General features: G+C 45.1%; 11 non-coding genes across 11 annotated transcripts; all 11 read right to left on the reverse strand.

Moving 5' to 3' along the window:
* Window positions 1-1033: 1033 nt before the first annotated feature.
* On the reverse strand, window positions 1034-1224 carry LOC141179517 (U2 spliceosomal RNA). The gene has a single exon (XR_012255525.1). It is a non-coding gene; the product is annotated as a U2 spliceosomal RNA (small nuclear RNA).
* A 1115-nt stretch (window positions 1225-2339) lies between these two features.
* LOC141180154 (U2 spliceosomal RNA) lies at window positions 2340-2530 on the reverse strand. The gene has a single exon (XR_012255927.1). It is a non-coding gene; the product is annotated as a U2 spliceosomal RNA (small nuclear RNA).
* A 1115-nt stretch (window positions 2531-3645) lies between these two features.
* LOC141180155 (U2 spliceosomal RNA) lies at window positions 3646-3836 on the reverse strand. Its single transcript, XR_012255928.1, has one exon. It is a non-coding gene; the product is annotated as a U2 spliceosomal RNA (small nuclear RNA).
* Window positions 3837-4951: 1115 nt separating this feature from the next.
* On the reverse strand, window positions 4952-5142 carry LOC141179440 (U2 spliceosomal RNA). The gene has a single exon (XR_012255455.1). It is a non-coding gene; the product is annotated as a U2 spliceosomal RNA (small nuclear RNA).
* A 1115-nt stretch (window positions 5143-6257) lies between these two features.
* Window positions 6258-6448, reverse strand: LOC141180156 (U2 spliceosomal RNA). The gene has a single exon (XR_012255929.1). It is a non-coding gene; the product is annotated as a U2 spliceosomal RNA (small nuclear RNA).
* Window positions 6449-7563: 1115 nt separating this feature from the next.
* On the reverse strand, window positions 7564-7754 carry LOC141180157 (U2 spliceosomal RNA). The gene has a single exon (XR_012255930.1). It is a non-coding gene; the product is annotated as a U2 spliceosomal RNA (small nuclear RNA).
* A 1115-nt stretch (window positions 7755-8869) lies between these two features.
* LOC141179593 (U2 spliceosomal RNA) lies at window positions 8870-9060 on the reverse strand. Its single transcript, XR_012255593.1, has one exon. It is a non-coding gene; the product is annotated as a U2 spliceosomal RNA (small nuclear RNA).
* Window positions 9061-10175: 1115 nt separating this feature from the next.
* On the reverse strand, window positions 10176-10366 carry LOC141180159 (U2 spliceosomal RNA). Its single transcript, XR_012255932.1, has one exon. It is a non-coding gene; the product is annotated as a U2 spliceosomal RNA (small nuclear RNA).
* A 1115-nt stretch (window positions 10367-11481) lies between these two features.
* On the reverse strand, window positions 11482-11672 carry LOC141180160 (U2 spliceosomal RNA). The gene has a single exon (XR_012255933.1). It is a non-coding gene; the product is annotated as a U2 spliceosomal RNA (small nuclear RNA).
* A 1115-nt stretch (window positions 11673-12787) lies between these two features.
* On the reverse strand, window positions 12788-12978 carry LOC141180161 (U2 spliceosomal RNA). Its single transcript, XR_012255934.1, has one exon. It is a non-coding gene; the product is annotated as a U2 spliceosomal RNA (small nuclear RNA).
* Window positions 12979-14093: 1115 nt separating this feature from the next.
* On the reverse strand, window positions 14094-14284 carry LOC141180162 (U2 spliceosomal RNA). Its single transcript, XR_012255935.1, has one exon. It is a non-coding gene; the product is annotated as a U2 spliceosomal RNA (small nuclear RNA).
* Between the last annotated feature and the right edge of the window lie 1026 nt (window positions 14285-15310).

Here is a 15310-nt window from a genome sequence, read left to right on the forward strand (position 1 = left end):
AAGAAGACATGTTGTCAACCTCTAGATCCCTTACATGCCTGCACTTTTCGGCTTGCTGCTGCTGCAATCCACGCGTTTTAGATCTGCATAACTCCACCTCTTTAAACACAGCACCTTCACCCCCTGCTGTTCCCACCCGCCTCAACACCGTTGGAAGGGAGGAGAACCAATTAAGGCGGGGGGTGGGGTGGAACGAGCAGCTGTCTACCCTTAGCAGGAGGGCTCCTGATTACATACCTCTCCTGCTGCTGCTGCTGCTGGCTGTCCAGCAGCAGACTGAAGGTGGCTGCTGCTGTGCACAGGTATATAAAGGCTCAGAGCCTATTATGACACGCGCAGCCAGCGTTCCATTGCCACATTCCATCTACTGCAGGCAGGATACCTGGCTGGCTGAATGTCGCTGAGAAGCTCACAGAGACCGCCATAAGCAACAGTTTAACAGAATGCCACAGACTAATCAACCAAACTTTTTGGGTTGGGTTCTCTTTTATAGTCTGCAGGCATTAAATGAAAGAAGTCAGTGTTCCAGCAGAGGGAGACAACGTTTCAGAAAAGGCATTGTAGCAAACCAAAAAAGAAATTTTAAGCGCAGCAGAGTAACCAGCGCACATACCTGTTAGCTCAGGTGAGTTTAAAAGGCTGCTGTTGATAACAAGGGCATTTGCTAAATAGATGGTGTGTGTGCAACAATATACTGAAAGGTCAATTATATTGTGCAGCTTATCTCACCACCTGTAGTTATTTAGGTGAAAGCTCCAAAATGCTTGCCTAATATGTCTGTTTATCCAAAAGGAAGTAAAAAGGGAGAGCTAGAAAGATAGCATTGCATCACATTACATGGCAATGCAATGCACAGTTGCTGAAGTTGAACCAAAATGAGCTTGTAATCTGGCTTCTGCAACTTTGAACATGAAAAATCCAATGAGGAGAAGAAAAGCAAAGCCAAAGAGTCCATCCCAAAATCCGACAAACAAGCAAAATGAACAAAAAACATTGAATTCAATTCTTTCTGATTTTAGAAACTGCATTAAAGAAGGGGTGCACCGGTCCTGGAGATACTGCAATACCAGGTCAATGCGTGGAGTGGACAGAGCAAGCTCTTTTTCCATCTCCCTGTTCTAAAAATCCATTTAATATGTGATCCCCAGATAGGGGACGTATCAGATATTAAACTGATAAGAACAGATACTACACTTGATCTTAGCCAAAAGGCCGAGAAGCGATAACCAGAATTGGTTTCAAACTACGGAGCCACCCAAGGATCCTGAAAAGTCCATTTGTGGAGATGAGCTCCTGGACTCCCGTTAAGAAGACATGTTGTCAACCTCTAGATCCCTTACATGCCTGCACTTTTCGGCTTGCTGCTGCTGCAATCCACGCGTTTTAGATCTGCATAACTCCACCTCTTTAAACACAGCACCTTCACCCCCTGCTGTTCCCACCCGCCTCAACACCGTTGGAAGGGAGGAGAACCAATTAAGGCGGGGGGTGGGGTGGAACGAGCAGCTGTCTACCCTTAGCAGGAGGGCTCCTGATTACATACCTCTCCTGCTGCTGCTGCTGCTGGCTGTCCAGCAGCAGACTGAAGGTGGCTGCTGCTGTGCACAGGTATATAAAGGCTCAGAGCCTATTATGACACGCGCAGCCAGCGTTCCATTGCCACATTCCATCTACTGCAGGCAGGATACCTGGCTGGCTGAATGTCGCTGAGAAGCTCACAGAGACCGCCATAAGCAACAGTTTAACAGAATGCCACAGACTAATCAACCAAACTTTTTGGGTTGGGTTCTCTTTTATAGTCTGCAGGCATTAAATGAAAGAAGTCAGTGTTCCAGCAGAGGGAGACAACGTTTCAGAAAAGGCATTGTAGCAAACCAAAAAAGAAATTTTAAGCGCAGCAGAGTGACCAGCGCACATACCTGTTAGCTCAGGTGAGTTTAAAAGGCTGCTGTTGATAACAAGGGCATTTGCTAAATAGATGGCGTGTGTGCAACAATATACTGAAAGGTCAATTATATTGTGCAGCTTATCTCACCACCTGTAGTTATTTAGGTGAAAGCTCCAAAATGCTTGCCTAATATGTCTGTTTATCCAAAAGGAAGTAAAAAGGGAGAGCTAGAAAGATAGCATTGCATCACATTACATGGCAATGCAATGCACAGTTGCTGAAGTTGAACCAAAATGAGCTTGTAATCTGGCTTCTGCAACTTTGAACATGAAAAATCCAATGAGGAGAAGAAAAGCAAAGCCAAAGAGTCCATCCCAAAATCCGACAAGCAAGCAAAATGAACAAAAAACAATGAATTCAATTCTTTCTGATTTTAGAAACTGCATTAAAGAAGGGGTGCACCGGTCCTGGAGATACTGCAATACCAGGTCAATGCGTGGAGTGGACAGAGCAAGCTCTTTTTCCATCTCCCTGTTCTAAAAATCCATTTAATATATGGTCCCCAGATAGGGGACGTATCAGATATTAAACTGATAAGAACAGATACTACACTTGATCTTAGCCAAAAGGCCGAGAAGCGATAACCAGAATTGGTTTCAAACTACGGAGCCACCCAAGGATCCTGAAAAGTCCATTTGTGGAGATGAGCTCCTGGACTCCCGTTAAGAAGACATGTTGTCAACCTCTAGATCCCTTACATGCCTGCACTTTTCGGCTTGCTGCTGCTGCAATCCACGCGTTTTAGATCTGCATAACTCCACCTCTTTAAACACAGCACCTTCACCCCCTGCTGTTCCCACCTGCCTCAACACCGTTGGAAGGGAGGAGAACCAATTAAGGCGGGGGGTGGGGTGGAACGAGCAGCTGTCTACCCTTAGCAGGAGGGCTCCTGATTACATACCTCTCCTGCTGCTGCTGCTGCTGGCTGTCCAGCAGCAGACTGAAGGTGGCTGCTGCTGTGCACAGGTATATAAAGGCTCAGAGCCTATTATGACACGCGCAGCCAGCGTTCCATTGCCACATTCCATCTACTGCAGGCAGGATACCTGGCTGGCTGAATGTCGCTGAGAAGCTCACAGAGACCGCCATAAGCAACAGTTTAACAGAATGCCACAGACTAATCAACCAAACTTTTTGGGTTGGGTTCTCTTTTATAGTCTGCAGGCATTAAATGAAAGAAGTCAGTGTTCCAGCAGAGGGAGACAACGTTTCAGAAAAGGCATTGTAGCAAACCAAAAAAGAAATTTTAAGCGCAGCAGAGTAACCAGCGCACATACCTGTTAGCTCAGGTGAGTTTAAAAGGCTGCTGTTGATAACAAGGGCATTTGCTAAATAGATGGTGTGTGTGCAACAATATACTGAAAGGTCAATTATATTGTGCAGCTTATCTCACCACCTGTAGTTATTTAGGTGAAAGCTCCAAAATGCTTGCCTAATATGTCTGTTTATCCAAAAGGAAGTAAAAAGGGAGAGCTAGAAAGACAGCATTGCATCACATTACATGGCAATGCAATGCACAGTTGCTGAAGTTGAACCAAAATGAGCTTGTAATCTGGCTTCTGCAACTTTGAACATGAAAAATCCAATGAGGAGAAGAAAAGCAAAGCCAAAGAGTCCATCCCAAAATCCGACAAACAAGCAACATGAACAAAAAACATTGAATTCAATTCTTTCTGATTTTAGAAACTGCATTAAAGAAGGGGTGCACCGGTCCTGGAGATACTGCAATACCAGGTCAATGCGTGGAGTGGACAGAGCAAGCTCTTTTTCCATCTCCCTGTTCTAAAAATCCATTTAATATATGGTCCCCAGATAGGGGACGTATCAGATATTAAACTGATAAGAACAGATACTACACTTGATCTTAGCCAAAAGGCCGAGAAGCGATAACCAGAATTGGTTTCAAACTACGGAGCCACCCAAGGATCCTGAAAAGTCCATTTGTGGAGATGAGCTCCTGGACTCCCGTTAAGAAGACATGTTGTCAACCTCTAGATCCCTTACATGCCTGCACTTTTCGGCTTGCTGCTGCTGCAATCCACGCGTTTTAGATCTGCATAACTCCACCTCTTTAAACACAGCACCTTCACCCCCTGCTGTTCCCACCCGCCTCAACACCGTTGGAAGGGAGGAGAACCAATTAAGGCGGGGGGTGGGGTGGAACGAGCAGCTGTCTACCCTTAGCAGGAGGGCTCCTGATTACATACCTCTCCTGCTGCTGCTGCTGCTGGCTGTCCAGCAGCAGACTGAAGGTGGCTGCTGCTGTGCACAGGTATATAAAGGCTCAGAGCCTATTATGACACGCGCAGCCAGCGTTCCATTGCCACATTCCATCTACTGCAGGCAGGATACCTGGCTGGCTGAATGTCGCTGAGAAGCTCACAGAGACCGCCATAAGCAACAGTTTAACAGAATGCCACAGACTAATCAACCAAACTTTTTGGGTTGGGTTCTCTTTTATAGTCTGCAGGCATTAAATGAAAGAAGTCAGTGTTCCAGCAGAGGGAGACAACGTTTCAGAAAAGGCATTGTAGCAAACCAAAAAATAAATTTTAAGCGCAGCAGAGTAACCAGCGCACATACCTGTTAGCTCAGGTGAGTTTAAAAGGCTGCTGTTGATAACAAGGGCATTTGCTAAATAGATGGTGTGTGTGCAACAATATACTGAAAGGTCAATTATATTGTGCAGCTTATCTCACCACCTGTAGTTATTTAGGTGAAAGCTCCAAAATGCTTGCCTAATATGTCTGTTTATCCAAAAGGAAGTAAAAAGGGAGAGCTAGAAAGATAGCATTGCATCACATTACATGGCAATGCAATGCACAGTTGCTGAAGTTGAACCAAAATGAGCTTGTAATCTGGCTTCTGCAACTTTGAACATGAAAAATCCAATGAGGAGAAGAAAAGCAAAGCCAAAGAGTCCATCCCAAAATCCGACAAACAAGCAAAATGAACAAAAAACATTGAATTCAATTCTTTCTGATTTTAGAAACTGCATTAAAGAAGGGGTGCACCGGTCCTGGAGATACTGCAATACCAGGTCAATGCGTGGAGTGGACAGAGCAAGCTCTTTTTCCATCTCCCTGTTCTAAAAATCCATTTAATATATGGTCCCCAGATAGGGAACGTATCAGATATTAAACTGATAAGAACAGATACTACACTTGATCTTAGCCAAAAGGCCGAGAAGCGATAACCAGAATTGGTTTCAAACTACGGAGCCACCCAAGGATCCTGAAAAGTCCATTTGTGGAGATGAGCTCCTGGACTCCCGTTAAGAAGACATGTTGTCAACCTCTAGATCCCTTACATGCCTGCACTTTTCGGCTTGCTGCTGCTGCAATCCACGGGTTTTAGATCTGCATAACTCCACCTCTTTAAACACAGCACCTTCACCCCCTGCTGTTCCCACCCGCCTCAACACCGTTGGAAGGGAGGAGAACCAATTAAGGCGGGGGGTGGGGTGGAACGAGCAGCTGTCTACCCTTAGCAGGAGGGCTCCTGATTACATACCTCTCCTGCTGCTGCTGCTGCTGGCTGTCCAGCAGCAGACTGAAGGTGGCTGCTGCTGTGCACAGGTATATAAAGGCTCAGAGCCTATTATGACACGCGCAGCCAGCGTTCCATTGCCACATTCCATCTACTGCAGGCAGGATACCTGGCTGGCTGAATGTCGCTGAGAAGCTCACAGAGACCGCCATAAGCAACAGTTTAACAGAATGCCACAGACTAATCAACCAAACTTTTTGGGTTGGGTTCTCTTTTATAGTCTGCAGGCATTAAATGAAAGAAGTCAGTGTTCCAGCAGAGGGAGACAACGTTTCAGAAAAGGCATTGTAGCAAACCAAAAAAGAAATTTTAAGCGCAGCAGAGTAACCAGCGCACTTACCTGTTAGCTCAGGTGAGTTTAAAAGGCTGCTGTTGATAACAAGGGCATTTGCTAAATAGATGGTGTGTGTGCAACAATATACTGAAAGGTCAATTATATTGTGCAGCTTATCTCACCACCTGTAGTTATTTAGGTGAAAGCTCCAAAATGCTTGCCTAATATGTCTGTTTATCCAAAAGGAAGTAAAAAGGGAGAGCTAGAAAGATAGCATTGCATCACATTACATGGCAATGCAATGCACAGTTGCTGAAGTTGAACCAAAATGAGCTTGTAATCTGGCTTCTGCAACTTTGAACATGAAAAATCCAATGAGGAGAAGAAAAGCAAAGCCAAAGAGTCCATCCCAAAATCCGACAAACAAGCAAAATGAACAAAAAACATTGAATTCAATTCTTTCTGATTTTAGAAACTGCATTAAAGAAGGGGTGCACCGGTCCTGGAGATACTGCAATACCAGGTCAATGCGTGGAGTGGACAGAGCAAGCTCTTTTTCCATCTCCCTGTTCTAAAAATCCATTTAATATATGGTCCCCAGATAGGGGACGTATCAGATATTAAACTGATAAGAACAGATACTACACTTGATCTTAGCCAAAAGGCCGAGAAGCGATAACCAGAATTGGTTTCAAACTACGGAGCCACCCAAGGATCCTGAAAAGTCCATTTGTGGAGATGAGCTCCTGGACTCCCGTTAAGAAGACATGTTGTCAACCTCTAGATCCCTTACATGCCTGCACTTTTCGGCTTGCTGCTGCTGCAATCCACGGGTTTTAGATCTGCATAACTCCACCTCTTTAAACCCAGCACCTTCACCCCCTGCTGTTCCCACCCGCCTCAACACCGTTGGAAGGGAGGAGAACCAATTAAGGCAGGGGGTGGGGTGGAACGAGCAGCTGTCTACCCTTAGCAGGAGGGCTCCTGATTACATACCTCTCCTGCTGCTGCTGCTGCTGGCTGTCCAGCAGCAGACTGAAGGTGGCTGCTGCTGTGCACAGGTATATAAAGGCTCAGAGCCTATTATGACACGCGCAGCCAGCGTTCCATTGCCACATTCCATCTACTGCAGGCAGGATACCTGGCTGGCTGAATGTCGCTGAGAAGCTCACAGAGACCGCCATAAGCAACAGTTTAACAGAATGCCACAGACTAATCAACCAAACTTTTTGGGTTGGGTTCTCTTTTATAGTCTGCAGGCATTAAATGAAAGAAGTCAGTGTTCCAGCAGAGGGAGACAACGTTTCAGAAAAGGCATTGTAGCAAACCAAAAAAGAAATTTTAAGCGCAGCAGAGTAACCAGCGCACATACCTGTTAGCTCAGGTGAGTTTAAAAGGCTGCTGTTGATAACAAGGGCATTTGCTAAATAGATGGTGTGTGTGCAACAATATACTGAAAGGTCAATTATATTGTGCAGCTTATCTCACCACCTGTAGTTATTTAGGTGAAAGCTCCAAAATGCTTGCCTAATATGTCTGTTTATCCAAAAGGAAGTAAAAAGGGAGAGCTAGAAAGATAGCATTGCATCACATTACATGGCAATGCAATGCACAGTTGCTGAAGTTGAACCAAAATGAGCTTGTAATCTGGCTTCTGCAACTTTGAACATGAAAAATCCAATGAGGAGAAGAAAAGCAAAGCCAAAGAGTCCATCCCAAAATCCGACAAACAAGCAAAATGAACAAAAAACATTGAATTCAATTCTTTCTGATTTTAGAAACTGCATTAAAGAAGGGGTGCACCGGTCCTGGAGATACTGCAATACCAGGTCAATGCGTGGAGTGGACAGAGCAAGCTCTTTTTCCATCTCCCTGTTCTAAAAATCCATTTAATATATGGTCCCCAGATAGGGGACGTATCAGATATTAAACTGATAAGAACAGATACTACACTTGATCTTAGCCAAAAGGCCGAGAAGCGATAACCAGAATTGGTTTCAAACTACGGAGCCACCCAAGGATCCTGAAAAGTCCATTTGTGGAGATGAGCTCCTGGACTCCCGTTAAGAAGACATGTTGTCAACCTCTAGATCCCTTACATGCCTGCACTTTTCGGCTTGCTGCTGCTGCAATCCACGCGTTTTAGATCTGCATAACTCCACCTCTTTAAACACAGCACCTTCACCCCCTGCTGTTCCCACCCGCCTCAACACCGTTGGAAGGGAGGAGAACCAATTAAGGCAGGGGGTGGGGTGGAACGAGCAACTGTCTACCCTTAGCAGGAGGGCTCCTGATTACATACCTCTCCTGCTGCTGCTGCTGCTGGCTGTCCAGCAGCAGACTGAAGGTGGCTGCTGCTGTGCACAGGTATATAAAGGCTCAGAGCCTATTATGACACGCGCAGCCAGCGTTCCATTGCCACATTCCATCTACTGCAGGCAGGATACCTGGCTGGCTGAATGTCGCTGAGAAGCTCACAGAGACCGCCATAAGCAACAGTTTAACAGAATGCCACAGACTAATCAACCAAACTTTTTGGGTTGGGTTCTCTTTTATAGTCTGCAGGCATTAAATGAAAGAAGTCAGTGTTCCAGCAGAGGGAGACAACGTTTCAGAAAAGGCATTGTAGCAAACCAAAAAAGAAATTTTAAGCGCAGCAGAGTAACCAGCGCACATACCTGTTAGCTCAGGTGAGTTTAAAAGGCTGCTGTTGATAACAAGGGCATTTGCTAAATAGATGGTGTGTGTGCAACAATATACTGAAAGGTCAATTATATTGTGCAGCTTATCTCACCACCTGTAGTTATTTAGGTGAAAGCTCCAAAATGCTTGCCTAATATGTCTGTTTATCCAAAAGGAAGTAAAAAGGGAGAGCTAGAAAGATAGCATTGCATCACATTACATGGCAATGCAATGCACAGTTGCTGAAGTTGAACCAAAATGAGCTTGTAATCTGGCTTCTGCAACTTTGAACATGAAAAATCCAATGAGGAGAAGAAAAGCAAAGCCAAAGAGTCCATCCCAAAATCCGACAAACAAGCAAAATGAACAAAAAACATTGAATTCAATTCTTTCTGATTTTAGAAACTGCATTAAAGAAGGGGTGCACCGGTCCTGGAGATACTGCAATACCAGGTCAATGCGTGGAGTGGACAGAGCAAGCTCTTTTTCCATCTCCCTGTTCTAAAAATCCATTTAATATATGGTCCCCAGATAGGGGACGTATCAGATATTAAACTGATAAGAACAGATACTACACTTGATCTTAGCCAAAAGACCGAGAAGCGATAACCAGAATTGGTTTCAAACTACGGAGCCACCCAAGGATCCTGAAAAGTCCATTTGTGGAGATGAGCTCCTGGACTCCCGTTAAGAAGACATGTTGTCAACCTCTAGATCCCTTACATGCCTGCACTTTTCGGCTTGCTGCTGCTGCAATCCACGCGTTTTAGATCTGCATAACTCCACCTCTTTAAACACAGCACCTTCACCCCCTGCTGTTCCCACCCGCCTCAACACCGTTGGAAGGGAGGAGAACCAATTAAGGCGGGGGGTGGGGTGGAACGAGCAGCTGTCTACCCTTAGCAGGAGGGCTCCTGATTACATACCTCTCCTGCTGCTGCTGCTGCTGGCTGTCCAGCAGCAGACTGAAGGTGGCTGCTGCTGTGCACAGGTATATAAAGGCTCAGAGCCTATTATGACACGCGCAGCCAGCGTTCCATTGCCACATTCCATCTACTGCAGGCAGGATACCTGGCTGGCTGAATGTCGCTGAGAAGCTCACAGAGACCGCCATAAGCAACAGTTTAACAGAATGCCACAGACTAATCAACCAAACTTTTTGGGTTGGGTTCTCTTTTATAGTCTGCAGGCATTAAATGAAAGAAGTCAGTGTTCCAGCAGAGGGAGACAATGTTTCAGAAAAGGCATTGTAGCAAACCAAAAAAGAAATTTTAAGCGCAGCAGAGTAACCAGCGCACATACCTGTTAGCTCAGGTGAGTTTAAAAGGCTGCTGTTGAAAACAAGGGCATTTGCTAAATAGATGGTGTGTGTGCAACAATATACTGAAAGGTCAATTATATTGTGCAGCTTATCTCACCACCTGTAGTTATTTAGGTGAAAGCTCCAAAATGCTTGCCTAATATGTCTGTTTATCCAAAAGGAAGTAAAAAGGGAGAGCTAGAAAGATAGCATTGCATCACATTACATGGCAATGCAATGCACAGTTGCTGAAGTTGAACCAAAATGAGCTTGTAATCTGGCTTCTGCAACTTTGAACATGAAAAATCCAATGAGGAGAAGAAAAGCAAAGCCAAAGAGTCCATCCCAAAATCCGACAAACAAGCAAAATGAACAAAAAACATTGAATTCAATTCTTTCTGATTTTAGAAACTGCATTAAAGAAGGGGTGCACCGGTCCTGGAGATACTGCAATACCAGGTCAATGCGTGGAGTGGACAGAGCAAGCTCTTTTTCCATCTCCCTGTTCTAAAAATCCATTTAATATATGGTCCCCAGATAGGGGACGTATCAGATATTAAACTGATAAGAACAGATACTACACTTGATCTTAGCCAAAAGGCCGAGAAGCGATAACCAGAATTGGTTTCAAACTACGGAGCCACCCAAGGATCCTGAAAAGTCCATTTGTGGAGATGAGCTCCTGGACTCCCGTTAAGAAGACATGTTGTCAACCTCTAGATCCCTTACATGCCTGCACTTTTCGGCTTGCTGCTGCTGCAATCCACGGGTTTTAGATCTGCATAACTCCACCTCTTTAAACACAGCACCTTCACCCCCTGCTGTTCCCACCCGCCTCAACACCGTTGGAAGGGAGGAGAACCAATTAAGGCGGGGGGTGGGGTGGAACGAGCAGCTGTCTACCCTTAGCAGGAGGGCTCCTGATTACATACCTCTCCTGCTGCTGCTGCTGCTGGCTGTCCAGCAGCAGACTGAAGGTGGCTGCTGCTGTGCACAGGTATATAAAGGCTCAGAGCCTATTATGACACGCGCAGCCAGCGTTCCATTGCCACATTCCATCTACTGCAGGCAGGATACCTGGCTGGCTGAATGTCGCTGAGAAGCTCACAGAGACCGCCATAAGCAACAGTTTAACAGAATGCCACAGACTAATCAACCAAACTTTTTGGGTTGGGTTCTCTTTTATAGTCTGCAGGCATTAAATGAAAGAAGTCAGTGTTCCAGCAGAGGGAGACAACGTTTCAGAAAAGGCATTGTAGCAAACCAAAAAAGAAATTTTAAGCGCAGCAGAGTAACCAGCGCACATACCTGTTAGCTCAGGTGAGTTTAAAAGGCTGCTGTTGATAACAAGGGCATTTGCTAAATAGATGGTGTGTGTGCAACAATATACTGAAAGGTCAATTATATTGTGCAGCTTATCTCACCACCTGTAGTTATTTAGGTGAAAGCTCCAAAATGCTTGCCTAATATGTCTGTTTATCCAAAAGGAAGTAAAAAGGGAGAGCTAGAAAGATAGCATTGCATCACATTACATGGCAATGCAATGCACAGTTGCTGAAGTTGAACCAAAATGAGCTTGTAATCTGGCTTCTGCAACTTTGAACATGAAAAATCCAATGAGGAGAAGAAAAGCAAAGCCAAAGAGTCCATCCCAAAATCCGACAAACAAGCAAAATGAACAAAAAACATTGAATTCAATTCTTTCTGATTTTAGAAACTGCATTAAAGAAGGGGTGCACCGGTCCTGGAGATACTGCAATACCAGGTCAATGCGTGGAGTGGACAGAGCAAGCTCTTTTTCCATCTCCCTGTTCTAAAAATCCATTTAATATATGGTCCCCAGATAGGGGACGTATCAGATATTAAACTGATAAGAACAGATACTACACTTGATCTTAGCCAAAAGGCCGAGAAGCGATAACCAGAATTGGTTTCAAACTACGGAGCCACCCAAGGATCCTGAAAAGTCCATTTGTGGAGATGAGCTCCTGGACTCCCGTTAAGAAGACATGTTGTCAACCTCTAGATCCCTTACATGCCTGCACTTTTCGGCTTGCTGCTGCTGCAATCCACGGGTTTTAGATCTGCATAACTCCACCTCTTTAAACACAGCACCTTCACCCCCTGCTGTTCCCACCCGCCTCAACACCGTTGGAAGGGAGGAGAACCAATTAAGGCAGGGGGTGGGGTGGAACGAGCAGCTGTCTACCCTTAGCAGGAGGGCTCCTGATTACATACCTCTCCTGCTGCTGCTGCTGCTGGCTGTCCAGCAGCAGACTGAAGGTGGCTGCTGCTGTGCACAGGTATATAAAGGCTCAGAGCCTATTATGACACGCGCAGCCAGCGTTCCATTGCCACATTCCATCTACTGCAGGCAGGATACCTGGCTGGCTGAATGTCGCTGAGAAGCTCACAGAGACCGCCATAAGCAACAGTTTAACAGAATGCCACAGACTAATCAACCAAACTTTTTGGGTTGGGTTCTCTTTTATAGTCTGCAGGCATTAAATGAAAGAAGTCAGTGTTCCAGCAGAGGGAGACAACGTTTCAGAAAAGGCATTGTAGCAAACCAAAAAAGAAATTTTAAGCGCAGCAGAGTAACCAGCGCACATACCTGTTAGCTCAGGTGAGTTTAAAAGGCTGCTGTTGATAACAAGGGCATTTGCTAAATAGATGGTGTGTGTGCAACAATATACTGAAAGGTCAATTATATTGTGCAGCTTATCTCACCACCTGTAGTTATTTAGGTGAAAGCTCCAAAATGCTTGCCTAATATGTCTGTTTATCCAAAAGGAAGTAAAAAGGGAGAGCTAGAAAGATAGCATTGCATCACATTACATGGCAATGCAATGCACAGTTGCTGAAGTTGAACCAAAATGAGCTTGTAATCTGGCTTCTGCAACTTTGAACATGAAAAATCCAATGAGGAGAAGAAAAGCAAAGCCAAAGAGTCCATCCCAAAATCCGACAAACAAGCAAAATGAACAAAAAACATTGAATTCAATTCTTTCTGATTTTAGAAACTGCATTAAAGAAGGGGTGCACCGGTCCTGGAGATACTGCAATACCAGGTCAATGCGTGGAGTGGACAGAGCAAGCTCTTTTTCCATCTCCCTGTTCTAAAAATCCATTTAATATATGGTCCCCAGATAGGGGACGTATCAGATATTAAACTGATAAGAACAGATACTACACTTGATCTTAGCCAAAAGGCCGAGAAGCGATAACCAGAATTGGTTTCAAACTACGGAGCCACCCAAGGATCCTGAAAAGTCCATTTGTGGAGATGAGCTCCTGGACTCCCGTTAAGAAGACATGTTGTCAACCTCTAGATCCCTTACATGCCTGCACTTTTCGGCTTGCTGCTGCTGCAATCCACGCGTTTTAGATCTGCATAACTCCACCTCTTTAAACACAGCACCTTCACCCCCTGCTGTTCCCACCCGCCTCAACACCGTTGGAAGGGAGGAGAACCAATTAAGGCGGGGGGTGGGGTGGAACGAGCAGCTGTCTACCCTTAGCAGGAGGGCTCCTGATTACATACCTCTCCTGCTGCTGCTGCTGCTGGCTGTCCAGCAGCAGACTGAAGGTGGCTGCTGCTGTGCACAGGTATATAAAGGCTCAGAGCCTATTATGACACGCGCAGCCAGCGTTCCATTGCCACATTCCATCTACTGCAGGCAGGATACCTGGCTGGCTGAATGTCGCTGAGAAGCTCACAGAGACCGCCATAAGCAACAGTTTAACAGAATGCCACAGACTAATCAACCAAACTTTTTGGGTTGGGTTCTCTTTTATAGTCTGCAGGCATTAAATGAAAGAAGTCAGTGTTCCAGCAGAGGGAGACAATGTTTCAGAAAAGGCATTGTAGCAAACCAAAAAAGAAATTTTAAGCGCAGCAGAGTAACCAGCGCACATACCTGTTAGCTCAGGTGAGTTTAAAAGGCTGCTGTTGATAACAAGGGCATTTGCTAAATAGATGGTGTGTGTGCAACAATATACTGAAAGGTCAATTATATTGTGCAGCTTATCTCACCACCTGTAGTTATTTAGGTGAAAGCTCCAAAATGCTTGCCTAATATGTCTGTTTATCCAAAAGGAAGTAAAAAGGGAGAGCTAGAAAGATAGCATTGCATCACATTACATGGCAATGCAATGCACAGTTGCTGAAGTTGAACCAAAATGAGCTTGTAATCTGGCTTCTGCAACTTTGAACATGAAAAATCCAATGAGGAGAAGAAAAGCAAAGCCAAAGAGTCCATCCCAAAATCCGACAAACAAGCAAAATGAACAAAAAACATTGAATTCAATTCTTTCTGATTTTAGAAACTGCATTAAAGAAGGGGTGCACCGGTCCTGGAGATACTGCAATACCAGGTCAATGCGTGGAGTGGACAGAGCAAGCTCTTTTTCCATCTCCCTGTTCTAAAAATCCATTTAATATATGGTCCCCAGATAGGGGACGTATCAGATATTAAACTGATAAGAACAGATACTACACTTGATCTTAGCCAAAAGGCCGAGAAGCGATAACCAGAATTGGTTTCAAACTACGGAGCCACCCAAGGATCCTGAAAAGTCCATTTGTGGAGATGAGCTCCTGGACTCCCGTTAAGAAGACATGTTGTCAACCTCTAGATCCCTTACATGCCTGCACTTTTCGGCTTGCTGCTGCTGCAATCCACGCGTTTTAGATCTGCATAACTCCACCTCTTTAAACACAGCACCTTCACCCCCTGCTGTTCCCACCCGCCTCAACACCGTTGGAAGGGAGGAGAACCAATTAAGGCGGGGGGTGGGGTGGAACGAGCAGCTGTCTACCCTTAGCAGGAGGGCTCCTGATTACATACCTCTCCTGCTGCTGCTGCTGCTGGCTGTCCAGCAGCAGACTGAAGGTGGCTGCTGCTGTGCACAGGTATATAAAGGCTCAGAGCCTATTATGACACGCGCAGCCAGTGTTCCATTGCCACATTCCATCTACTGCAGGCAGGATACCTGGCTGGCTGAATGTCGCTGAGAAGCTCACAGAGACCGCCATAAGCAACAGTTTAACAGAATGCCACAGACTAATCAACCAAACTTTTTGGGTTGGGTTCTCTTTTATAGTCTGCAGGCATTAAATGAAAGAAGTCAGTGTTCCAGCAGAGGGAGACAACGTTTCAGAAAAGGCATTGTAGCAAACCAAAAAAGAAATTTTAAGCGCAGCAGAGTAACCAGCGCACATACCTGTTAGCTCAGGTGAGTTTAAAAGGCTGCTGTTGATAACAAGGGCATTTGCTAAATAGATGGTGTGTGTGCAACAATATACTGAAAGGTCAATTATATTGTGCAGCTTATCTCACCACCTGTAGTTATTTAGGTGAAAGCTCCAAAATGCTTGCCTAATATGTCTGTTTATCCAAAAGGAAGTAAAAAGGGAGAGCTAGAAAGATAGCATTGCATCACATTACATGGCAATGCAATGCACAGTTGCTGAAGTTGAACCAAAATGAGCTTGTAATCTGGCTTCTGCAACTTTGAACATGAAAAATCCAATGAGGAGAAGAAAAGCAAAGCC

This window comes from Phyllobates terribilis, unplaced genomic scaffold (genome assembly GCF_046119375.1).
Source record: "Phyllobates terribilis strain yellow unplaced genomic scaffold, ASM4611937v1 Scaffold_30__1_contigs__length_15301838, whole genome shotgun sequence".
Taxonomy (NCBI): Eukaryota; Metazoa; Chordata; class Amphibia; order Anura; family Dendrobatidae; genus Phyllobates; species Phyllobates terribilis.